General features: G+C 38.4%; 1 protein-coding gene across 2 annotated transcripts in view; it reads right to left on the minus strand.

Moving 5' to 3' along the window:
- SLC39A8 (solute carrier family 39 member 8) overlaps positions 1-27,974 on the minus strand; it is a 79,781-nt gene that overhangs the window by 5,627 nt on the left and 46,180 nt on the right. The window lies entirely within an intron of this gene.

The following is a 27,974-nucleotide window of genomic DNA, read 5'->3' on the forward strand; positions in this document are numbered from 1 at the left end:
TGCAAATTTACTTTTAAGTAGGGATGCAATTTGCAATTAACTGGAGAGCATTTTATTCCTAATTCTCCTCCCCTCAACTCTACCTCAACAGCTAATCAACACATTTATTGAGCGGTGTCCTGGATGCTATGGGAAGGGCACACAAGTGGAAAATGCAACTTCTATCTTCAAGAAGCGCATTTGTATTAGAGAAACGTGATGTAAAGTATATGATTGACTTTGTAAAAAACATTCATTATACGTCCGGCTGAGAGGAGCTGCCTTCAGAGCCATCATCTGCAAGGTTTTAGATTTGTTTCGATGCCACTTCATTGCTCAAAACACTTTGGGGACTGGCTCTTTCAGAGCTGACTTTAGATCTTGCAATTTACATCCTTTCACCGTGTCGTTAGTGGCAAATTTTCATCTTTGGGGAATGTTTTTGTTTGTACACACAGCCAAAAGTCATTTGGAGCCACTATGTTCTTAAATGAACATGCAAAGGGCAAGGGGGGGGGGGGGTGGCGGGGGTTGTTACTGGTAGCAGCAGTGGTTGTAGTAGTAGCCTGAGCCGTGATCGTAGTAGGAATAGACACAGTAAAGGCATAAAGTATTTATCATGTGCCAGGCCCTGCTCTAAGCACTTGAGATATTTAATTCCTTTGGAACAGCTCTGTGAATTAAGGACTACTATTATCATCATTTTAGAGTTGAAGAAACTAAAAATACAGAAATGTTGCTGAACTTATCCAAGGATGCAAGGGAAATATGTGGACTATTTTAGTAACTGTTTTACTACTTCAAATTTGTGGGAGGGTGGGGAGGGGACCACTTCTTGTCCAAAATAGGTTCTGAAGGCAATTCACAAGAAGAATACCCCCTTCTCTCAAAAAACTCATTTTTCTATTATTTTTTAATGTTTATTTATTTTTGAGAGAGGCAGACAGAATGCAAGCAGGGGAGGGGCAGAGAGAGAAGGAGACACAGAATCTGAAGCAGGCTCCAGGCTCTGAGCAGTCAGCACAGAGCCCAATGCGGGGCTCGAACCCATGGACCTGAGATCATGACCTGAGCCGAAGTCGGACACTTAACTGACAGAGCCACCTCCCAAAAAACTCTTCTAAACGCTTAAACCTCCCAAAAAACTCTTCTAAACACTTGAGTGTTCAGTCTCCCTTTGTTTTAAAGGTAAATCTCAGTGGCATAAAAAGAATTCCATCTGGTCTTCAAATGTGGTCTTTTTACTTTACAATGTTAAAAGATAAACTGAGGTAAATTTAAAACTCAAAGAATTTGAGCGAAAATTGATTCAAATTGGGCATTGTCAAGCCAGGTGTGGTTAGGAGTGCTCCATGGACAAGAGCGCAAGGGAGAGACTGTTACAGAGACAAGGCAGAAGCAATGCAAGAAAAGTACTGATTGGCTATAACTTAAAGACCCATTGGTTTTTTGTGACCAATTGTCTTTACATTTCGATTTCATAACCTTGAGACATTTACAGGTTTAGATTTTGGTTTGATTACATAGGCTGCCAAGGCATTAGAGCCACCTCAGTCTAATGGCCTCCTTGTTTACTTACTTTAATAGTTAATATATCTTAAATGGACAACATACTAAACAATCACAATTTAGTATAGGTCATATGGGTGACTTGGGTAAGAAATGCCCCTGAACAGGAAGCAATAATTGCCAAAGAAATAGAAGTGGTCATGAGAAAAGCCATTGAGGAAGAGACCTCGGCTTTACAAAAACTTAGTGCCAAGAGACACTTAATAAGACCACTTGTTTTCATCTTCCAACTTGGTTTACCTAATCAAATATTTATATTTCTTTATTTACTTGTGAGGATTTAAGGAAAAGAATAAAAGACTAAAATTTGACTACCTGATATTATGTACAAAGTCGGTATACAAACTCCTTTAATTCTGAAAAAGAAATTAAATTAATATATCAGGCATGATCTCTTACCTCTAAGTACAGATATTACTGTGTTTATCATGCTTCCTTCTAGCTCTATAAACTTAGGTTTCAAATGACACTGTTGGGTAGGCTAACAGCCATACATTTTTAATAATTTTGGAACAAACATAAGTAGGCATACATTCACAAAGAGCTTATTTTTAATTCACCAAGTACTAAGTTACTGAGCAGAGGAAACACTAAATTCAAGTTCTTCTGGTTAAGTTACTGAATATTCTTCTCTTTTATTTTTGTTTACTGTTTTCATTGTTTGTTTGCTTGCTTGCTTGCTTCCTTGTGTGACTTAAACAATAAATCTGAGACTATTTCTAAGTTCACCCATGATGAGGCAACTCAATCTAGTGGAAAGATCTTAGGTCTAAAGCCCAGGAGAACCAAGTCCTAGCTTGGCTTTGACAAGAATTACTGTGGAATCATCAGTAAGGTTCTTAACATCTCTCATCTTAGTTATTAATGGAAATAAAAGTCAAAGCAAAGTGCACACTAATCAGAACTGAGGGAGAAAGAATATCATGGACCAAAGTTATAAAAGCAGAGGAGAGACTACAATCCCAACATAAGTATATTGGGGAAGAAACAAAAAGGGAAAAAAAGTACTAAAAAATCAAAATGAAAAAATCAAGTAGACTTATTGCAGAACCCTTTACATTTAAACAAAGAGAAGGGCCATCAAAAAGAGGAGGAGGGCACAAGGGGGGAGAAAAAGAAGAAGACGCAGAGGTGTGGCATGAGGAGGGAAGAGGAGGAAGACAAATAGAAGGAAGAGGAAGAGATGAAGGATGGAGAAAAAGAATAAAAAGGACGAAGTAGAGAAGAACAAGGGGGTAAGGAGGAGAAAAATGAGGAAAGAAAAAAGGACTTAGTTATCTTTCAGTAGGATATGAATCATATTAATACATCTTATGTGTGCAGTGAAGTATTATGCAGAGTAGTGGGGATGATGAATGTCTATTCCACATGTAAAAATGTCCAAAACACAGTGTTGAGGTAAATATATATATCTCAGCATGGCCAATCTTTTATTAAAATAAATAAAAATTTGGGGCGCCTGGGTGGCTCAGTCGGTTGAGCGTCCGACTTCAGCTCAGGTCACGATCTCGCGGTTTGTGAGTTCGAGCCCGCGTCAGGCTCTGGGCTGATGGCTCAGAGCCTGGAGCCTGCTTCCGATTCTGTGTCTCCCTCTCTCTCTGCCCCTCCCCCATTCATGCTCTGTCTCTCTGTCTCAAAAATAAATAAATATTAAAAAAAAATTTTTTAATAAATAAAAATTTAAATAAATATAATATTTTTATTAAATATTTTGTCAAAATAAATTAAATAAATAAGTAAAATACATCTTATTGTAATTCCATGATGGTCTAAGTGCAAACATATTTGGAAGGATATTTACAAAATTGGTAATCACACATATCCTTGGGAGATAGCACCATTATAGATAATCCTTGAGGGTTCTTTTTCTTGTTATCTCTTATGGGTGTCCTGGATTTTTTTTGCACTTATTGTATATCATTTTAATACTTGGAAAACAAAACATTCAAGCCACAGGATGAGAACTAGCAAGAGGGAAAAGTGAACTTGTCATTATTCAGGAATTATCACCAGCAAACAAGGTAAAGCTGGAAAAACAGGCTGCCTGCCAGATTTTATCTGCATTGAAAAAAAGCATGTGCTATCCCACTAAAATGAAACTTTTTTGTTGGATTAATGGCTGCAAAGTCCAGCATGAGCACAGTCAGACCTCATTCTTCATTGGGAGAGTCAAGATGAACCATGATTAACAAAAACGTCTTTATAGTTTATTGTCTATATGTTTCATTGATAAGAAGGTAAAAGTAAACAACTATTGCAGGTAAAAGTTAAATTCCAAATTCTAAATCCCATGCTGAAAGAATTTTTCAGAGGAAGCACTCTGATAAAAATAAAACCAAACCAAGAGGAAAGGAACAACCTACTAAAAAGCATAATGAAGATGGCAAAAGGAAGTATAAATGACAACAAACAACAGATGAAACTTATATGCAAAGAAATATATAAACTCTGTGCCCATGAAACAAAAGTTAACATAATATAAATAAAAATGATACAATATTGTTTTAAGAAGCTGTAAAGAAGGGAGAGGGTTGATATTTAAGGAAAGGAGCACTGAATGCAAGCTAGCTTAAAGATTAAGAGATCTGTGTCTTGGCATCAAATAGGCATGGCTACTTCATAGCTTTGTGTCCTGTAGAAAGTTACTTGGGTCTTAGTTAATGCAATAAGACAAGAAAAGGAAATAAAAGGCATACACATACTGGGAAGAAATAAATAAAACTCTCTTGTTGGCAAATGACATGACTGTTTATGTGGAAAATCCAAAAGAATAGATGAAAAAGGTCCAAGAACTAATAAGCAATTATAGAAAGGTTGTACAACAAGACTAATGTACAAAATCGAGTTATTTCCTACATGCCAGCAATGAGTAAGTGGAGTTTGAATTTACAATCACAAAACCATTTACTGGCACCACCCCCAAAATGAAATAGGCATAAGTCTAACAAAATATGTACACAGTCTATATGAAGAAAAGCACAAAACTATGATAAAAGATATCAAAGAAAAACTAAATGGAGAGATATTCTATGTTTGTGGATTGGAAGATTCATTATTATCAAGATGTCAGTTCTTCCCAATGTGACCTAAAGATTCAATGCCACCCCAATCAAAATCCAAGCAAGTTATTTTGTGGGTATTTTGTGATTCTAAAGTTTATACGGAAAGGCCAAAGACCTAGAATAGCCAATACAACTTTGAAGGAATGGAACAAAGTTGGAGGAATCACATTACATGACTTCAAGACTTACTAATATAGCTACAGTAATCAAAACAGTGTGATGATGGTGAAAGAACAGACAAACAGATCAAGAAAATAGAAGTATTAAGCTGTGAAAAGACATGAGGAATCTTAAATGCATATTACTAAGTGAAAGAAGCCAATCTGAAAAAGCTACTTGTTGTATGATTACAACAATATGACAGTGTGGAAAAGGCAAAACTATGTAGACAGTAAAAAGATCAGTGGTTGCCAGGGCAGTGAAAATACTCTACATGATACCACATTGATGGATATATGTCATCACACATTTGTCCAAACTCACAGAATGTACAACACCAAGAGTGAACTGCATACTATGGACTTGTAATAAATGTACTGACCTGGTGGGGGATGTTGATAATATGGGAGGCTATGCATGTGTGGAGGCAGAGGGTACATGAAAAATCTCTATACTTTCTTCTCAATTTTGCTATGAACCTAAAACAGTTTACAAAGCACCCATATGTTAATATCTTTGTTTTTTTGACCTTTACAACATCCTCATGAGGGAAACAGAACAGACACTGGTACTCTTAAAGATAATGAAAATGACGATCAAGAATACAAATGATTTAGTCAAAGCCACACAACACAGGAGCTGTTGGGATTAGGCTACTTAATTATTTACTGAGCACCTATTTTATAGCAGGCAAGAACTGTGCTGAGAACTGTGCTAAGAACTGTGGACAGAAATATAAATCAGAGAATCTCTGTCTTGTTGGAATTCATAATCCAGAAAGGAACAACCAAGATTCAAACTCCAGGCCTGTAATAAACAGCTCTTATCTGCCCTTCCAGAATAACTCTCTACCCTCTCACCCTGCTCTGTCCTGAATGAGCCATCTCTACAGGCTCTTTGTCCTCCGGTTTTCATTTGAGATTGACCATTGGGTAGCTCTAGAGAGAGTTCAGTGGGAGAAAGGAGGGAGAACTTACGGTATTTATTTTTCTGATACCCATTTGTTTGGTCATCTAAGGCTGTCCATGATCCTCAAATGAAGGTCACAACTCTCTTTGCAGATTTTAGTAACTGCTCTCTGAACTGGGTGTTATCTGGGCCAGTAAGTCATAAAATCAGCTGTTCACATCAGCATTCCTTTATTAAATTGTATATATAAGAACTAGCCCCACACCAGTCTTGAAGATACAAACAAATTGCAATGGCAGGTGACTTAGAACTCCGTGGTATCTGAACCTTATGCTTCATTTCTTTTCCTTCAACAACAATAGGCTTCATGGGGAGTTCCCTAAAGCCAGTTAACTATGGAGAGATCTGTAAGTGCTGCAGCACCAGCCAGCTATACAATTTTACTCACAATAAACTTAAAATACAGTGATAAAGGAGAATTCTTCACATGGGCAGAACTTTTGAGTGTAGTGTTAAACTTCACATAGAAGAAATGACTGAGATATAGATCTACACTAACTAGTGAGTTGGGGCTAAAAAGTTGACTAGGTGGCCAGAAACTTCCAAAAACCAAAATTGGAAATTGGTAGACAGGAGATCTGGACAGAAACATACAGATGGACCTCTTGTAAAAGGCGCAGAGTGTGAAGATAATTCTATTCCGTTAAATCTCATAAGGGGCTATCATAAGGGTAGTCTCTATAACAAAGTGAATAAGAAGATCTGACTGTAGGGGCTCCTGGGTGGCTCAGTCGTTTAAGCATCTGACTCTTGGTTTCGGTTTCGGTTACGATCTCATGGTTCATGAGGTTGAGCCCCACATTGGGCTTAGCCCTGACAGTGTGGAGCCTGCTTGGAATTCTCTCTCTCTCCCTCTCTCCCTACCCCTCACCTCCCCACACCCTCTCTTTCTCTCTCAAAATAAATCAGTAAACTCTAAAAAAAAAATAATCTCACTGTAAACTTCACTTGGTATCTTTCATCAGCCATCTCAATATTTGTTTAATGGGCCCATAAACAAAAGGGTCAGAATAGTGGGGATGGAGACTATTCACAGCTCAGCATTCTCTTCCTCTAGCCAAAGTGATTTGGCTTGCCAACACTGAAGAATGTCCAACCTGTCAAAAACCAGGATTAATGCTGAACCCCTCAAAAAAGGCATCATTGCCCAATGGGGCAGGAAAGCCCAGCTGGCTGTACACAGAGGCAGGATGATTGCATCGATGATTCCTCATCATACAGGGGTACTCTTTGGACTCACAAATATAGGCATATATAATACGCCTTCCTTGCTTTCAGTGTTTCTGCTAGCACCATCATTCATGGACTTATGGTACACCTGATAAATAGCCAAGACAACCTTTATAAATGGTCTCCAAACCATTTTATAGCAAAAGAAATGAGACAATGGGCTCAATCCTTAGAATTCACAAGTCATATCACTTGTCTCTTCATCGAAGACACCAGCTAGATAGAAATATGGAATGACCTGCTGAGGGCTCAGCTAGATTGTAAGCTAAGAGAAAAACCCTGAGAGATTGGAATTCTGCCCGTAGGCTGTAGATACGTGGCTGACACTAGCAGCCGAATATATGGGGCTATCACCGCTATAGAGGATGTACAGATCCAGAAACCTTAAGGTGGCCCACTGCATGTTTACACCTAATAACCCACCTGAAGAATTTTTGCTTCCTGTCCCCAACACCTTAGACTTGGTGAGTTTGAAGGTCCTCATGTCCAAGGGAATAATTCTTCCACCAGGAAACATGGTCATCATTTTCTGATTCATTGGAAGTAGAGATTAACTCCAGGAAATTTAAAGTTCTTTGTATCCCTAAACGAATAGGTAGATGAGGAAGTCACTATGTTGCCTAAGATGATGACACACCGTGATCAGGAAAACCTGAGTTTCTGCTACAAAATAAAGATAAGAATAATGTTTGGAACTCAGGAAATTCAGTGGGGCACTTCTTAATATTCCTTTTCCAGTGATCCTGGTCGAGGAAGAACAGCAACAACCCAGTAAGGACAAGACCACCCAGGATTCAGATCTTGCAGGAATGAAGATCTGGGTCACTTCAGTTGGAAAAGGACCTCATCAGTCAAGGTGATGCCAGACAGTGAGGTAAATACAGAAGGTTTAGTGGAAGGAGGCAGCTATAATTACCGACGTAGGCCTTATAACCATCTACAAAAGTGAGAATCAGCTGTAACTTAAATTCATATTCCTTAATTGCATCTCTCCCCCCATCTTCCTCCCCTGGTATTTTATATGAAGAATACTGGTGGTGGCCAACATTTTAGTTCTAGATTGCATATTGAATTGTTATCACAGAAGGATGATACAGCACACAGTAGTTGATGGGGATTTATGCAGTTTCTGTGCTGGGTACATGCATTTTTCACCCAGATGAAGGGCAAGAGTGGAGGCTGAGAGAAAAAAAGGGGTGGAGTATACCAGATATCTTTCAATTCCCACTCCAGACCCACTTTCTACCCTTCTTTTTCCAGTTCTTTGTTCTATGAGACCAGTACCAACTGCATCAAAGGGCTCCCATGTGCCTGGCTTCTAGCTGGTTCCAAACAGAGAGCTCTAATACAAAATGGGAGGGAAAGAGGAGAGGGAGACCAAGGTACTTATTCCATGGGCTCCTTCCTTGAGGGGTAACTTGAGCTGGTTATGTACCTCAGTAAAGATCACTGTTCCACACACAGTGTTTTTCTGTACAAGACTACCTCTTAGATTCTACCAACTTCTTCCTTCCCTTTTCCCTTTCATTATTCATAGTTGGTAAGATTACTCATAGCTCCATGATTTCAAGTCCCACTTTTACTGCACTGTCCTTTGTGGTTCACCTATACCTTTCTCAGAGTTTTCTAAAGTGTCCCTTTCATACTTATTATTTATCCTTATTTGAATGTGCCACCTCTTTCTGGAAAGAACATGACTGCTATAAAAAGTCTAATGCTCTTTCTACACTGACTTCTCACAGACTCTACATAAACCACGAAATATATTTTAATGGGAAAATTTACAAAAAGGATTAAATAGATATAAATATATCATAAAGAGTTAGTGCCATACAATATCACACTTTAGTGGGCTTTACTTTAAGACTGTATTTTCTAGTAGTCTTAATGTATTTTATAGTTGGTGGTTCCTTTGTCCTTCCTCCATCCCAGAAAAGTCAGTCTCAGATCACTATAACCAAAATGAAACTTCATATTGGAAAGAAGAAATCAATTTTATCTTTAATGTGTTTCACAAAATATAATTCAAATGTGCTCAGTCTTTAGTCATTTGGTTTTAGGAAAATCTCATAACTATTTCCAAAACTCTCCTTGCTAATGAAAATAGCCATTAACAGGAAAATAACAATTTTCAGAAACCTTGAAAATTGTTTCCCTTCCCTCCATCCCTTCAGGGGAATGTGAGTAAAGTTGTTTTGGTCTTTAGGAGTTGAAATAATTGCCTTTCATGTTCAGTTTGGGACCATATCATTTTACTGTCTTAGACAAAAATAACTTAGGAGAAATCTGACAGGTTTTCAAGAAATACGCTACTATTTTGCCAATGGAATTGAAAGTATACACTAATTAAGTATTTGCAGTTATCCTAATGGACTATTTACACCACTCTAAAAGGCTGCCTACTGCTACTACAGATAGAGATAGCATTAATGCTCTGGTACATTCGGGAAGCAGGATATCATTTCTTATAAAAAGACTGCATAATGTGTGCCCGGGCCAGCACAACTCTCACTGTTACTGAGAAGTCTTAAAGGGAGTCAGGAGGCACCAGGAAACTGGTTAAGTTTTAATGTAAGCTGGAGAATGTTGCTAGGCTCTTGAAAAGTAGTGTTCCCAAAATACATGAATATCTACATTGCTCAGCATCAAAGCTTCCAGAATAGTTCAAACAAGGACAGAGGGTTAGGATGGGGTGTGGTAGAGGAACCGGCCCCATGTGGCAACTGCCTGTTGTGTAACTACCATTTGACATGAGTTATGTCAAAAGAACTGAAATGTTGGGGCACCTGGGTGGCTCAGCCGGTTGAGCGACCGACTTCACCTCAGGTCATGATCTCACAGTTTGTGGGTTTGAGCCCTGCGTCAGGCTCTGTGCTGACAGCTCAGAGCCTGGAGCCTGTTTCGGATTCTGTGTCTCCCTCTCTCTCTGCCCCTCCCCCACTCATGCTCTGTCTCTCTCTGTCTCAGAAATAAATAAACATTAAAAAAAAAAAGAACTGAAATGTAGAAGATCCCACCCAATGTACTACAAATTATTGATTAACCAACCTTCGACAGCTGAAGGAGTGCTCTCTGATTGGCAGAGGAGATTTAGAAATGCAAGCCCCTTAGAGCAAGAAGCTTGGGAAACATGAAAAGAGGCAAGAAAGGAGAGATGACAGAAGGGACAAGAGCAAGGACTAACTGCAGTCACTGTGATCAAGCAGGTAACTAGGACACTAGGGGAGGTGTTAAGAAATAAACAATCTGCTGAGAGAGATCGAAATGAGCAACAGAGAGTTAGAAATAAAAACCCTGAGACACCAGGGCGGCTCAGTCGGTTGAGCGTCCAACTTCGGCTCAGGTCATCAGCTCGTGGGTTCGAGCCCCACGTCGGGCTCTGTGCTAACAGCTCAGAGCCTGGAGCCTGCTTCGGATTCTGTGTCTCCCTCTCTTTGCCCCTAACCCACTCTCATTCTGTCTCTGTCTCTCTCAAAAACAAACATTAAAAAAATTTTTTAAAAAATAAAAAGCTGTTCTCCGTGAGGGGGCAGCCAGCAGGCTGGTCTATATTTCAGTGTAGACATCAGAGCCCATCTCTACTTCATATTTGGAAAGTGAGGAGTAGAAATGTACAGGAGATAAGGGCACCAGGACCTCGTTCCTCTTAACGATGTCACTACGACACTCTGAAGATTTGTTCCCCAGTTTAGGAAGTTTTATAGTGGAGAACTGAGCATAGAAGGCACAGGACATACTCATTAGCACAGAACAGTAAGAATGATAACATCAATAGTATAAGTTATTTAATCTTCCCCACAGCCCTATGTGGTTCCTATTCCCATTTTACAGGTGAGAAAACTAAGGTATAAAGAGGTTAAATAACTATGCTCAGTCCTACCTCTAGAGAGGAGCAGAGACAGGATTTAAATGCCTATGCCAAACAAGCACACCATGATCTCTAGGAGAAGTGGAATTTTGTTCTCTTTCTTGTTCACCCCTATTCATCCAACATTTAGTACTGCAGGCACTCTGAATGTTTGTTGTCTGAAGAAATGAAGGCATAATAATAGTAAAGTACATTTTCTCTCATGACAGGCTCACAAATCACTGTCACATGAAGCATCTATTCCAATCTCTCCAAAGAGCAAACATACGGGCACTTACGTACAACGTGAGAAGGGTGTGCATAGAAGAATGTTCGTTAATCAATTCCAAATTGGTTCATCTATATTAAAAAACTCTAAAAGTGCAGAAGTTTTTTTGTTGTCCTTTGTTGTTTTTTTTTTTTTTCCTTGCCATTTCTTTGTGAATGAAAGTTGTGGAGCCAGACCAAAAGCTCCTGGAAGACAAGGATTTGTTTTCATTTCAGCCCAGAGTTTAACATTAGTAGGTGCTTAATAAATGTTTTCTTTAAAAAAAAAAAAAGGATGGGGAAATGGGCCTTGTTTTTGCTAAAGCGAGTAGAGGAGTGGAATGTGGAAATTACATTGTAGTGGACAGATCTCAGAGTCCTCCCACCCCCATCCCAGTGACCATTAAAGGGCAGAAGACTTTTATCAGCAGCCACCCTGCATCTAACTTTAGGAGACAACACACTTTGAGAAGATTGTTGGAGAAAGGGGCATAAAAATAAGAATAGTGGCAACAAACACAACTAACACTTGTTGAGTGCTTACTGTTTTCAAGGCATTCTCCTGAATGCCATGGGATGAGTACTTCTAATACCCTAATTACAGATGAAGTAATAAGGATACTAGAGATAAGGCCCTGACCAAAACCACACAGCTAAAAATGGGAAAGCCAGGACTTGAACCCACAGGATTTGCCTCCTAGGCCCATGCAATAAAAGCCAGAGACTGCTCAAAAGAACTGAGTTTTTCAAACAAGAAATTCTGAGTTCAGTAGTTTCTTATTACAAGAATGGATTAGTTTATTGCTGCCACCAGCCTCTATCCTGTTAGGTACCGTGATTCAAGAATCTCTGGTTTTGAGTAAAATACACCAAGCTGATGTTCTGAGGTTTGCCAACACTTGATACACACTGAAAATACTTCCAATCATAGAGGGGAAAAGACACCATCCTTGGACTTTCAAATCCATATAATCTGTTGTCTACAGACCACATTATGGATGGAAAAATACAGTTGCTTTCTTGACTGTCCCTTCCTGAGTTTGTTACATTTCACAAAATGTAATTTTAGGACCAGAAGCTCATTTGAGGTTATGGATGTATTTAAATATTAGAACACAGTAACACTTTGTAGAAAGATTTACATCTCAATTTTTCTCCAATATCATTTTATACCAGCATCTGCTGTGCCCCAGCTACTCTGACCTTCTTTCTATTCCTAAAACCCACCAAACTCTTTCCCACCCTGCAGACCTAGGACTGGCAGTTTCCTCAGCCATGACCTTCTTCTCCCTCATCTTTGCATGGATAGTTGCTTCTTATCATTCAAATTTTAGCTTAAATATGTCCCTCACCACACAAACTAAAGTAGCCACTCAGACATCATCACATCACCAACTTTTAATTTCCTCAATATCATATGCAACCCTAGGACACTGAGCTGTGAGTCCCATTGGAACAAAAAGAGTACCAGAAAGCAGGAACATATTCTAATTTGCCACAATGTATTTCCAAAAACATAGAACAGAGCCTGGCACCGGGCAGGTGATCACAGGATACATGACAAGTGAGTGAATGACAGAATGAATAAATGAATGTCAGCCTCTTGCCTTTTAATGTAGCTTCACTGATTTGACTTATAGACTAGAACGTCAATCAGAACATGAAATGTTATCACAAAAGAAGTCCCAATTTAAGATTGCCATTATTGTTCTAATATATAAGTTACATGACTCTGAAATTTTTGTCAAAGTCACCAAAACTACAAAGAATCCAGAAAAGATGTGGACTGTTTCTTCCCGGTAATGGATTTTTGCCATTTTACTTCCCAAAAGTAAAACAATCTCTGGGTCTCTGGGGCACCTGAGTGGCTCAGTTGGTTAAGCATCTGACTCTTGGTTCTGGCTCAGGTCATGACCTCATGGTTCAGGAGATTGAGCCTGGCATTAGGCTCCACATGGACAACATGGAGCCTGCTGGGGATTCTCTCTCTCTCCCTCTCTCTCTCTCTCTCTCTCTCAAAATAAATAAATACGCATTTTTAAAGGAAAAAAAAAGGTAAAACAATCTCTAGATTTAGGTGTTTGTTTTGCAGCCTAGAAAACTATTAATGATGATCCCTCACTTCAGTTTTTCTGATATGCACCTTATTACCTACTAATTAAAGCAGATGAACTAGAAAGTATCAGACCAGAGACCTGCAAGGTTTACTGAACCTACAAAGATAATCTTTATTGGTGCTTTCTCAGCTATGGAACTTTTTTTGACTATAATCTACTTTCACTAAGTTGTTCTAAAGGTTAAAAAAAAGTCATTTTCTTTTTTTTATAATTTATTTATTTTTTAATTGACATCCAAGTTAGTTAGCCTACAGTGTAACAGTGATTTCAGGGGTAGATTCGTTAATGCCCCTTACCCATTTAGCCCATCCTCCCTCCCACAACCCCTCCAGCAACCCTCTGTTTGTTCTCCATATTTAAGAGACTCATGTTTTGTCCCCCTCCCAATAAGGTTTTTTTCATTAAGCAATTCAATATTCCTAAGTAGAAGATTCAATGAAATAAAGTTTGTTCTTTTTTTACTGTTAATACTCTGATGCCTGATAACAAAAATAAAAAGCAATAATTTCCCAACCATTTTAAAAATAACTGGGCTCACACATTGGGCTCTCTCTTTTCTACTGATAAGAACTCAAAATTTATCTGAATAGATTGGTCCACTGACTAATATGGCAAGCAAAGGTAAAAACAGGAGAAAGTCACTACTTAACGAAAATAAATGAAGTTATTAACTTAATTGGAATGAGAGCCTCAGAAAAGGTCTGAAATTTCCTATCTAAAAAGGAGGCATATTGTAAAATCAAATTTCACCACCCAGTCAATGCTCTGACTCTAATTTGTTGGTACATTTGTTACAGGGTGCCTGGGTGGCTCAGTCGGTTAAGCATCCGACTCAGTTTTGGCTCAGGTCATGATCTCATGGCTTTTGTGGGCCAGCACATAAGGCTCCAGCATGGAGGCTGCTTGGGATCCTCTCTCTCCCTCTCTAGCTGCCCTTCCCCCACTCATGCTGTCTCTGTCTCTCTCAAAATAAATAAACTTAAAAAAATTTTTTTTTAAAATGAGCATCTAATTTGGTCTTCAGACACCCTCAATTATTTTTTTTATTGACTAAGATTATCAGTGAAGTATTAATAGTTTTAAAAGTGGTATTCTTGATCTGGACACGTGCCTGAGACATAAAAATGAATATATATGAATAGAGAGACAGATAAATATCTACAGATGAGTGTGTGTGTGTGTGTGTGTGTGTGTGTGTGTGTGTGTGTGTATGACAATCTGCTAATACTCTACTATATAGTATAGTACTACCAAACTCAAAAAACATCTTGGCAAGTCCACACGTCATTTGCAAGATGCTTTCACTTTGTGATCTTTCTAATTTAGGATCTTTATTTTAAAATATATGGAGTAAATATAACCCGGAATAACCGAATATAGGATAAAGTCTATCTCCCCAAGTACTTCTCCCTGGGACATAAATTCCATTTATTACAATAAAACAACTCAAGCTTTGACATATTTTCCATCATGCAATCTACTGAGTAAAAATTACTTACCAGGTCTTGATCCATTATTCCCAAACTGCAAGATGGAGCATGTAAAGAATATAGCACTTTATAAGTATTTTCAAATGATAGCAGAAGTCAAAGAAAAGACAGAGGCCTATTTTGGCAAGTCCAGTATTTATGACATTGAACATCCTTTATAATGCAATCTTTAAAAATTTTGAAAAAAACTGATGTTAAAGACACACCAGGAATAGAACGTGTATTTAAATTCTTCCATTGCTTATGCTGGTTTGCAACTGGGCTTTCTTTACAATAGAATTAAGCAACTTTCTGATGTCCAGAATAATTTACTTGAACCTCTTAAATTTCTTCCTCCTTCATCAAAAGAAAAATGTGTTGACATCCATTCTCATTTTTTTTTACCAATCAGCATGCATGACAGAGCAACACAGAAATTTTTCATTATACTAATAGGGGGAAAATTAACTTGACATCAAGCTTAATTGAGTAAAACCTCACTAATTCTTCTAAATAGGGATAAGTCCTGCTTGATTAGTGAAAGCAATTTAGTACAGAACATGTTTAGATAAATACACTTTTATTGCTTTCTACAACTCACACCAGCAAATGGCTCCCACAGCAAGCGTGGTGGGGGGTGGGTAGAGGTCCTGAAGAAAACCTGCCACATTGTAGGGATAAAACTAATGTAGCGTATTAATTACCTAATCACAACTCAGTTATTATTTCTTTAGGTCACTTAAAAACCTTAGGAGCACCTTGCCTTATGAGAATTATTCAAAACAATTCTTACAGACACTACCAAGATAGTCTACAGCCCAGCATGTAGCCCAGCATATAAACAAAATATAACAAGTCATAATTCATCAGCTACGACAGATTGGTAGAGTCAAAATTAAGGAGGTTTCACTGTGCAGGCAATCCTCAACTCACTACAAGTTGTATTTCAGAAATTCACTTGTAAATTCATTGTTAGACATCGGAACTGATTATAGCAATGTTCCCCCAGCCCTTAGGATGTTAGTGTCATGTGTACCAAAAGGAATATGGAATTGGGAATCAGGACCCCAGAAGGGGATTTCATCATAGCTTCGCCATTTATCATCTGGGTGAACTTGAGTGAGTGACTTAAGCGTCTTTAGTTACTCATCTGTAAATAAATTTAATACCTATTTCACAGGCCTGTTGTAAGAATCCAACATAATAAGAGCTGTAAAGTACCTACTATTCAGTGCTACCTACTTTCACCCCTAGGCATTTCTTTTCTTCTTTCAAGTATCCCTCTACACCAGAGGGATTATCTAGGAGGTTCTAGAAGCACTTCAATGGGTTCATGAACCCCTTTATATTGTACATAATAATTGGTGGGCATGTATATTCTTCTGTTGCAAAAGTTAATGTGCTTCATCAAAAAACTTCCTGAGGGGAATGATTAAGAATACTCTATAGGCACATTTCCCTAAATTTTTCAAAATTTTAAATGGCCAAATGTTTAAAAATAATAATTGGAAGTATCCTCTGCATCTCGGTTACCATTTCACCAAATCTTATTTACCTAGCAGCCTCCCACCCACCCTTTGAGTTGGGTACAAGCATCGGGGCGCCTGGGTGGCTCAGTCAATTAAGTATCTGACCCTTGATTTCAGCTCAGGTCATGATCCCATGGTTCATGAGATTGACCCCTGCGTCAGGCTCTACACTGACCAGCATGGAGCCTGCTTGTGATTCTCTCTCCCTCTCTCTCTCTGCCCCTCCCTCGTGCATGCTCTCTCTCTCATTTTGTCTCTCAAAATAAAGTAAACTCTAAAAAAAAAGATGGGTACAAGCATCACCTTCTCAGGAGAGTACCCATGCCGAGTTCACTTGGATTGCCACCCACCTTTATGTGTGCCACATCTTTCTTGGCAACTGTGCGTACCTCTACTACAGTACTCATCACACTATAGTACAATTTTTTTTTAATGTTTATTTATTTTTGAGAGACAGCATGAGCTGGGGAGGAACAGAGAGCGAGGGAGACATAGAACATGAAGCAGGCTCCAGGCTCTGAGCTGTCAGCACACAGCCTGACGCGGGGCTTGAACTCATGAGCCGTGAGATCATGACCTGAGCCGCTTAACCAACTGAGCCACCCAGGCGCCCCTACAATTTTTTTTTTACATGTCTATAAGTACCTTTAAGGAGTACCAAGTACATGATAGATGCTTGCTTGTCAAGTAGGCAAGAATTTTTTTCTCACATTTTTGTGATTTCGATTTCTCACATTTTTGTGATGTTTGGATTTCATTAAAAGTATTCATTTTATGGGCAGAAAACATGAATAGACACTTCTCTAAAGAAGACATCCGGATGGCCAACAGGCACATGAAAAGATGCTCAACGTTGCTCCTCATCAGGGAAATACAAATCAAAACCACACTCAGATATCACCTCACGCCAGTCAGAGTGGCCAAAATGAACAAATCAGGAGACTATAGATGCTGGAGAGGATGTGGAGAAATGGAACCCTCTTGCACTGTTGGTGGGAATGCAAATTGGTGCAGCCACTCTGGAAAGCAGTGTGGAGGTTCCTCAGAAAATTAAAAATAGATCTACCCTATGACCCAGCAATAGCACTGCTAAGAATTTACCCAAAGGATACAGGAGTACTGATGCATAGGGGCACTTGTACCTCAATGTTTATAGCAGCACTCTCAACAATAGCCAAATTATGGAAAGAGCCTAAATGTCCATCAACTGATGAATGGATAAAGAAATTGTGGTTTATATACACAATGGAGTACTACAGGGCAATGAGAAAGAACAAAATATGGCCCTTTGTAGCAACGTGGATGGAATGGAGAGTGTGATGCTAAGTGAAATAAGCCATAAAGAGAAAGACAGATACCATATGTTTTCACTCTTATGTGGATCCTGAGAAACTTAACAGAAACCCATGAGGGAGGGGAAGGAAAAAAAAAAAAAAAAGGAGGTTAGAGTGGGAGAGAGCCAAAGCATAAGAGACTGTTAAAAACTGAGAACTGAGGGTTGAAGGGGGGTGGGAGGGAGGGGAGAGTGGGTGATGGGTATTGAGGAGGGCACCTTTTGGGATGAGCACTGGGTGTTGTATGGAAACCAATTTGACAATAAATTTCATATATTGAAAAAAAAAGTATTCATTTTAGCTGATGAGAAGCATGCAAATCAGGAAGTAACTTAGCTGTGTTAAAAGCACTCTGCATATGACTGCTCTAAGTTCAAATTAATCCTGACCTCTCTGAAACCCAGTTTCCTCATCTGTGAAATGTACATAATCCCGCCTACCAATCGAGGTTGTGCATGAATAGTGTTTATTAAGTACTGAGTATATTCCCTGCATGTGCTGGGTACCACCATCGTCACACACCAACTACCACCATCACCATCACTGCTGTCAATTTTTCAGGAGTGACAAGTAATAGAAATCTGACATGTACTTGACACTGACTATGTTTTAGAGACTAGAGAAAAGAAACTGTGCAGAAACAGCTTTCCAGGAAGGAGAATGCAAAATCATGTTTCTGGAACTTCAGCATAGGAGCAAGCTACTTCCATATGTGACGGCCTGGTTCCTTGCACTTTCCATCCTCTAAAGGTAGCAGGCATGCCATTCTCTCTGTCTGCAACAGTCTGGAACTCTACCCAGATGGACTATTGCTCTCTCTGTCTCACATCTGTGCAGAGCGGTGCCCACATCTGTGGGCCCTGGGCTATAAAGTTCAACATGTTCAACCCTGAAAGTAAAGACACAAGCTCAGGGCTGAGAATTCTGCCTTTCTGCCCAGCAATCTGTTATGATCTCTAGTCACCTCTCCCATATCAACAGAGTCCAATCCAAACCCTTTCCATTGTTCCCCAACCCCACGCTCGTTCACTGCTACTTCCCCTTTGCCTGAGATGGAAGCCATCTGACACATACTCCTTCTCCTCTAACCACAGACATGTTCTCCACCTTCTACTCCATCTTGGAATAGAATTCTAATAGAATACAAATCGCTCCAGCATTGAATTCCATCTTAGAACTCTCCTTTTCATGATTAACAGCTCCATCTGTTTACGAAGTCCCTCTTTGTTTCTTTTCTAGGAATTTGCTCCAACAGACATTCTTACCGTGACTTCCACTCTATTCTGTATCTTCAAGCTTTACCTGTCCACTCTAATTTCCTCCTTGTATGAAATCTCCCTTGGATTTCCCAAATCTTGTTTTTCCCTTCATTGAAATAGCTCATTCTCCTAGTCTTTTTCTGTACTTATCAAGTCTAGCTTTTCCTCTCCTTATATCCTCTCCTTACATGTATTGCAGGATAATACCTCCAACAGTAGCTATATCTGGCTTCAGAAGCATTGAAAATGTATGTATTATTTACCAAAGCCTTTTCTGAAACACTGAGGGAAGAGTTATCTAGCACACACTTTTAATATCCCTTTGTCTTTTCTCCTCACAGTTTTGGCCATCAGGCCAGATCCTCCCAATCTCCTCTTTCTTAAAAACTCTTCCAAAATTTTCTCTCCCACCCCACACCAGTTTTCCATCTTCAAATAAACTCATTATTGTGTAAGCTGATCTATTATTTTCATTCATTACCCTGTGCTTGGGCAATGTAAACAAAGACACATCATATCAAGTAGAATCTACTATATACCGGGGACCCACAGGGTTTCCTCTATTCACAGTTGGAAACACAGCACCACCCTATCCGCCACCCCCCCCAGACCCTGGCCATTTTCTCCCACTTTTTCTCTTTATTGTTCCTGTAGATAGCATTGCCTCGTGTACAGGACTCTGTCCACCAAAGCGCACCTAACAGACCACCAAAGTGGTCCACTTAATGAACCTTGACATTAGGATATTTCTTTTGAAAAGTAAGCAAATCAACATTACAATTCAATTCAACTGCCATCAGATCCTTTATTCAAACTTGCTATTTGGTTTTGTTCTCTGCAAACTGCCATGAAAGCTCTGTTCTCCTCTATTATTCTAGAAACCTTCATTAATACAGCTCTTAGCTGTAAATTGATCCCCGCGTTGAAATATGTCATCCATTTTTAAACCTTTAAAATGTTTTCCACCATATCTTCACAAGAGATAATGTGCATAAAATGCTCTCCTCTTTTCAGTTGACATGTGCTTATAAACCTGACATGTGCTTATAAACCTGACCACAACTGTCTACCAAATCTCCTGTCAAGAGTGGCTCGATTCTGCCATTGAAAGAGTGGACTTTGTGGCTTTGAGTCCATACACAATCCTGTCCACTGTTATCCTCACTTAACCCGCCATTGCTTCTCAGGAATATGGTGATGTTTGACAGCATGGTGGTAGTAGTAATACGATTTAATATTTACTGCATACCTATGCTTATTTATTACTTCTAAAATATTTCATTTAATCCTACTAATAATCATGACTGGTAGAGATTTTTTCAATTTACAGAGGAAGTAAGTTTTAGAAAAGTAAAGGAACCTGATTAGTTGTCAGAATCCAAATTTAAACTCAAATCCATCTGACTCAAGTTCTTTGATGAAGCAGTTTTTAAAGTTACTAATCAATTACCTCTAATGAACAACACTGTAGTCTAGAAATGACACAATCTTTGTGAGAAAAAATAACTTATTTATTCATTTAGTCTTTCACCCTGATTGAACAGTCCTCAATTCTAAAAGCAAAAAAAATTCACTATTATAGATAATCCATATTTGGTTATAGTATAGAAAAAGAAAAAAAAAATCCAATAAAATCTAACACTGAGAACAACATTTAGTAAATTATGAATATGAAGAAACTTTCTTAATCTAATTTAAAATATCTATTAAAAAAATAAACTAAAGCAAGCAACCTACTGAATTTAAAAGCATTCCCATCAAACTCAAAAACAAGACATAAGGGGCGCCCGGGTGGCTCAGTTGGTTAAGCGTCCGACTTCGGCTCAGGTCATGATCTCACGGTCCGTGAGTTCAAGGCCCGCGTCGGGGTCTGTGCTGACCGCTCAGAGCCTGGAGCCTGTTTCAGATTCTGTGTCTCCCTCTCTCTCTGACCCTCCCCTGTTCATGCTCTGTCTCTCTCTGTCTCAAAAATAAATAAACATTAAAAAGAAAAAAAATTATAAAAAAAAAGACATCATTGCCAAAAAATTAAAAAAAAAAAAATATAATACTAACCATCACAATTTCTACTCAGCATTATCTCATGAATCCTTACCAATGTAATGAGGCAAGAAAAATAAGAGTTTTTTGGACAATTAGAAAAGAAGGAAAAAATGTGCTTATTTGCTCTTCAATGTTTACATACAGAATCAAAAAAAGTAAGCAAATAAAACTCAAAAAATAGTAAGAGAATTCAGCAATGCTACAGGATACAGTTACTTTTCAAAATCTGTCACTTCTGCATACAAGCAATAGCCAATTAGAAAGTATAGTAGAGGAACACCTGGCTGGATCAGTCGGTAGAACATGAGACTCTTGATTTCGGGGTTGTTAAGTTTGAGCCCCACGTTGGGTGTGGAGATTACTTAAAAATAAAAATATCTAGGGGCTGCTGGGTGGCTCAGTCAGTTAATTGCCCAACTCCTGATTTCAGCTCAGGTCATGATCTCATGGTTCATGGAATTGAGCCCCACTTCAGGCTCTGCACGGGCAGCGCAGAGCCTGCTTGGGATTCTCTCTCTCCTTCTCTTTCTAACCCTCCCCCACTTGCACTCTCTGTCTCGCTCTCTCAAAATAAATAAACATTAAAAAATAACAATAAAATAAAAATCTTTAAAAAATAAAAAGAAAATATAGTAGGAAAAAGATACCACTTCGAATACCTGCAAAGCTACAAAATAATTAGGAATAAATATATCTGAAAATCACAAAACAAGAAAAATCTGAAATATTATAAAGATGTCAGATGTCCCTCAATTGATCTCTCAGTTCAATGCAATGTCAATAAAAATCAAAAAAAACCATATTGATATGGAAGAACAAAGATAAGTTTCAATGAAAAACAACAGGGTGCAGAGTCTTATTTTAGAAAATTCAACACTTACTAAAAACTATAACAATTAAGGTAATGTGGTATTAGGCCAGGAACTTTTTTAATATACAGATAAACAAAAAAGAATAGAAAACCCACATACAGACATGTTGATAAATAGAAACATCATATATAGCAGAGATAAAAATGATCTATTCAATAAAAGAAGCTAAGATAAATGCCTATCTATACAGAAAAAAAAAGTAGATTTTTTTCTTATATCATATACAAAAATAAATTCCACATGACAAATTAAACTTAAAACTTTTAGGGGAGCCTGGGTGGCTCAGTCGGTTAAGCGTCCGACTTCGGCTCAGGTCACGTTCTCATGGTCCGTGAGTTCGAGCCCCGCGTCAGGCTCTGGGCTGATGGCTCAGAGCCTGGAGCCTGTTTCCGATTCTGTGTCTCCCTCTCTCTCTGCCCCTCCCCCGTTCATGCTCTGTCTCTCTGTCTCAAAAATAAATAAACGTTAAAAAAAAAATTTTTTTTTTAAAAAATTAAAAAAAAACTTTTAGTAAATAGTATGGAAAGGGACACCTGGGTGGCTCAGTTGGTTAAGCATCTATCTCTGGATTTCTGTTCAGATCATGATCTCACAGTTCCTGAGATCCAGCCCCATGTCAAATTCTGTGCAAACAGCATGGATCTTATTTGGGATTCTCTCTCTCTCTCTCTCTCTCTCTCTCTCTCTCTTTCTTTCTCCCTCTGCCTCTCCCTTGCATGCTCTCTCACAGTCTCTCTCTCAAAATAAATAAATAAACTTTTTTTAAAGTATGGAAACAAATCTTCTTTACTTTGACAAAGGGAAAGTTTCTCAAACAAAACTCAGTGTAGAAAGCCTGAAGAAAGTATTAATATATTGGCATTAAAATTAAAACTTTCTAAAAACAAAATATAAACTAAGTGAAAAAAGAAATCACAGACTTCAAGAATATATTTGTAGCCCATTTACTCAAAGAAGATTAGGATCTGGAATATATGTAAAACTCCTACAAATGACAAAGACTCTCTGATCAAGCTTTGGTCAGGCTCCTCTGAGCCCTCTTCTCAACGAGGCCTCAATCTTAGGCTTTTGTATGTGTTCTTGCAGGGTCCAGTTGTAACAGGAATCCTGTTAAGTCAGTTTTATAAGGACTCCCCTACCCGTGATGTCTCTTCTTAACAATTTCCTATCCACTGACCCTTTCACTCTGCTTGTTGGTTACAAATCCTCAGCTGCCTTTGCTGTATTCCAGATTGAGTCCAATCCCTATCCTCTGCAGAGTCGACCCTAGTCTGGACTAAAGTTCTTTCACCATTTTAACAAGCATCAGAATAATTTTTTCTTTAATATAAATCAATAAAAAAAACTCAACTAAAAGTATGGGAAATAGATGAACAGGAACACAAAAGTAAGCTTATGATCAATTAACAGATAAAGAGACTCCACCAGTAATCAGAAATATACAAAGGCAAATCACAAAATCACAAAAAGATATCATTTTAATCACAAAAAACTCATTAAAATTGGCAATAAATTTTTTTACTTAGTTAATTTTTAGAGGGGGGCTGCATGAGTAGGGAAGAAGAGCAGAGTGAGACAAAGAGAGAGGTAGAAAGGGAAAATCTCAAACAGGCTCCACAATCAGCACAGACCCCATTGTGGGGCTCAATCCCACGACCCTGGGATCATGACTTGAGCTGAAATCAAGAGTCAGATGCTCAACCTACTGAGCCACCCAGGTGCTCCAGCAATAAATTTTTTTAAGTATTGCTAAAGAAAATGTGAACTCTCTTCTGCTGTTGACAAGAATGTAAAAAGCATAATAGTTTGGAGAGCAATTTATTGCTATTCAGTAAAATTATCTGTGAGCATACCCTATGACCCATTTCTTCTGAGTTTAGCTATACACCACAATCTCTCTCACAGAGGTTCTGCAAGACAATCAAGTCTTAATGCCTTAAGGTATCCATCATGTCTAATAAATTATTTTCTCTTCTGTGTATGTAGAATGATACTCTGTACCATCCTCAAAAGATGAGAGAAAACAGTCATTTTTAAATCATTTTCTTGTCTCACAAAGTTGCAGTTGAAGAAAGCTCTAGGTCAATGACTCTGAATCAGAATGTCATCCAAGGGCATTTAGAAGTGTGAAGGTAATGGGGACTATTTTTCCATTGTCATTAAGGACTGGAGTGCTATGTCTGACAAATAGCACCCCGAGAGCCTTAAATGTTTAATATCCTTCAATGCACAGGGTGCTTTAACACAAAGAATTGTTTTACACGAAATGCCACTAGCATGCACCTCAGCCCTAGACAAACTCTACACCCAGGCACAATGAGACATGGATAAGAATGCACATTGCAGCATTGTTGTTATAACAAAAAGCTAAAAGAGAAAAACGCAACGTTAGAGGAAATGGATCAACAAGGAGCGGTAACATCACGCAGTTAAAATGAATGAAGTAGAAATAGAAGTACTAAAATCTGGGCAAAAAAAAGGAAGTTGCACAATGAAATGTCCAAAATACTATTTTTCTCAGTTTTAAAAATGAGAAATACATTACTTGTGGATATATAGATACATAATAAAAATATAAGAGCATGAATAGATATGGTAAGGTTAAATTCATGATGATACTGATACAATTCATGTATGCATATGATAGAATACTATAAAGCAGTGAAAATGAATGAACCACTATTCAAGCAACAATATAAATGAACTTCACAAAAATGCTATTGAGCAAAAGAAGCCAGATACAAAAGATTACATACTCTATGAAAAACTCCTATATGACATTAGAGCTCATAGGGGCAGTTTCCTTCGGATGGAAAGGTATAACCACAAGAGAAGGGAAAAAAAGGGTTCTGAATTGCCAGTGATATCCTGTTTCATGGTATAGGTAATGGTTCCAGGAACAAATTTACTTTGTAAAACTTTGCAGAGGGGCGCCTGGGTGGCTCAGTCGGTTGAGCTTCCGACTTCAGCTCAGCTCATGACCTTGCAGTCTGTGAGTTCGAGCCCCGCATTAGGCTCTGTGCTGACAGCTCAGAGCCTGGAGCCCGCTTCAGATTCTGTGTCTCCCCTCTCTCTGCCCCTCCCCTGTTCATGTTCTGTCTCTCTCTGTCTCAAAAATAAATAAACATTAAAAAATTTTTTTTAAAACTTCATAGAACTGTACAATGATGACCTATCTACTTTTCTGTATGTTTTGTCTCAATAAAAATGGTTATTTAGAGAAAATTTAATCATCTTTCCTCCTTTCTGCTGTCCCACCCCCACCCAGCTCTCTTCCAAGCATCTCTTCCTAACTGCCTAACTTGGGTCAATCACACAATAATTTTTTCTACAACCCAGGCTCATATGCTCATTTTTGGTCTTTCAAGCCTAGAAGACCCAATTCTTGCCAAGACTGACCAATACTACTGGAACTTTTATCATATTTGTCTTTCCCTCTTTCCCACCAACATCAAACAGAATTGTTTTTTATCTTACTCTGCATTTTATAAATCAAGTTCAAAACCAAAACATTTTTGGCATCTTATCCTGATAACTCATAAAAGGCTTCTGTCTACTCTGAGTAGGATCCTTTGAGGATATTTTAAAAGATTCTTTGGATAGGAACCCTTAAGCAACTGTCTGTCCTTAAGCAAATAGACAGAGTAGTACAGATTTGACTACCTTGAAAAGCACTTTCATATACATTAACTATTGGATTTTCCCAGCTGTCTAGTAGTTGGTAGTACCAAAGTTCTTTCGTTAAGATATAATGCGTCAGTGGTAACACCAGTCTCCCTGCGTGAAGTCAGGGATGTCCTAGTTGCCCAAATGATTGGTTAATTTACGGAGTCATAGCAGATAACCCTAAGTCCCTCCTTAGGGATTTCCCTTAGGAACATCTTTAGGAATGTCCTTTCAACTGAACTGAATGTGTCAGAGTGTGACAGAAACACACTTAGAAGTGCATAGCTGAACAACTCTGATAGAGAATCTGGGGCACAAAAACTGATAATATCATTCAAATGGAAAATTAAATTAGACTTTAAAGTTTTGTTTCATTAAGTAAGAGTAAATGTTTCAAATTCTTTTAGTCTATTTAACAGAAAGTCAATGTCAGACTCGCAAGCATTTACATTCGGAAGGTTGTCTTTATTACCAGATGGCCTTCAAGTTTTAAAAATCAAACTTCAGTTTTTAGGAAAAGTACTCAAATTGTAAAAAAGGTAAATAAAGGAGATAAGAAACCGTGAAATTTTGTATTTTATCCTCTCAATGTGTTACTCTCTGTTTCACTGCATTTCCCAGTGGAAAAATACAAAGAGATTCAAAAGCCTTTGTGGCTTAGTACAAAAAGCCCTCTCGTAAAGGATGTTGTGTAAATAATTAAGCATATAGATTTAGAAGTTATTCCCGGAGGAATGAAGATTCAGTTGATAGGATTTGATGAGATCACTATGATTAAAAACTAAAGAAAGATAAAAACTGGCAAATGGAAGAAGAGAAATATGTATTTATCATATGCATACAATGTATCAGACACACCATTACATAAGTAACCCGCAACAAATTATTTAATTTTCCAAAAAAAAAAAAAAAATCATTAGCTTAAGGATTTTTGCTCATCATTTAACAGAAGAGCAAACAAAGGCTCAGAGACATTAATTGATTTTCCCCAAATCATACAACTAACATTTTACTGCTGAGACGTGAACATAGGCCCTGTGTAACGCCACAGCCCTTGCTTCCTCCTCCACATCCAGTTGCCCTGCAAGGGAAAGGAGATTCAGAGACAACACCAGGGAAGTAGTAGTTAACGTGACAGGTGAAGGTTATTACAGCATCACAGAAGCCACCTAAGAAGCAATTCCAAGAGGGAAGGAATGGCTTTCAGTGAAGAACCTGCCTTTATATTCCTAGCATCCAGCCAATAAGAAGTACTCAAGTGTGTGCTAAACTACAGGTATGTCTCAAAAAGAATGAGAATGCATGTTAAGAATACGGCGTGTGGGGTCCCCCGAGTGGTTTAGTCGGTTAAGCGTTTAACTCTGGATTTCGGCTCAGGTCATGATCTCACAGTTCATGAGTTCGAGCCCTGCGTCAAGCTCTGCGCTGACAGAGCGGAGCCTGCTTGGAATTCTCTTTCTCTCTCCCTCTCTCTGCACCACCCCTGCTCTCGCTCTCTCTCTCCCTAAAAATAAACAAACATTTATAAAAAAAGAATATAGTGTGCCACTTAGAAAAATCACTTGTATCACCCAATAAGAAATTTCAGAGAACAGGTAGTAATTTTTTTTAAATCAGACATGATTAAACATTTGAGGAAATGATTAAAAAGAGGAAGGCACACATAAAGACTAGTTAGCAAGTGAAAACAATGGGCAGGGTAGCACAGGGTAAGGGTTAACAGATGGGCCTATGATCAGGGTGTCTGGGTTTAATCCTAACCTAACACCTGTGTGACTTACGTTAAGTTACTTAACGTCTCTGTACATCAGTTCCCACATTGTTAACATGGAGATAATAACTGTACGGACCTCATAGGGTTGTTTCTATGAGGAATAAATGAATTAATATACATAAAGTACTTAAGAAAGTATCTGACACAGAGTTTTCGGTATTAGTTTTTCAAGAAGCTGGACAGTGTAGGGAGAGGGAGGGTTGAAAAATCTTGGGGAGTAGCAGAGTCAGGAAGAAAGAATAAGGTAAAAAGACCTGAACCCATGTTTGTAGACATGGGGAGAAGGAGAGATTCAGGAAAGATAAATGGAAACAGGAAAAAGCCATGGGAAAGATGATCACATTTGGAGGAACTTGCTTTAAAAAGAGAAAGGAGGGATGTCTGGGTGGGTGGCCTGGTCGGTTAAGCGTCCACATCTGACTCTTGATTTCGGCTCAGGTCATGATTTCATGGTTCATGAGACTGAGCTCCATGTCAGGCTCTGTGCTGACAGCCCAGAGCCTGCTTGGAATTCTCTGTCTCCCTCTCTCTCTCTCTCTCTCTCTCAAAATAAACTTTAAAAAAAAAAAAAAAAAAAAACTTAAAGAAAAAAAAAAAAAGACAGAGAGAGAAAGGATACAAGTCCTGACACAAATATGAAGGTGGAGAGCAGATAAGGAGACAGAGCAGTTTTCAGGACATAAGAGATGACATGAGACAGCCAAGTTCACAGATTCCAAATAACGATCTCCATCTCACTAAAGAAGCAAAGGTAGGAGTGGGTATTTTGCAGAGTAATGAGAAGATTTTAGAACAGATATTCTTAAAAATTTGAAAAGGTTCACTAGAA

Source organism: Panthera onca, chromosome B1 (assembly GCF_046562875.1).
Source record: "Panthera onca isolate mPanOnc1 chromosome B1, mPanOnc1 haplotype 2, whole genome shotgun sequence".
In the NCBI taxonomy this organism is placed as follows: Eukaryota; Metazoa; Chordata; class Mammalia; order Carnivora; family Felidae; genus Panthera; species Panthera onca.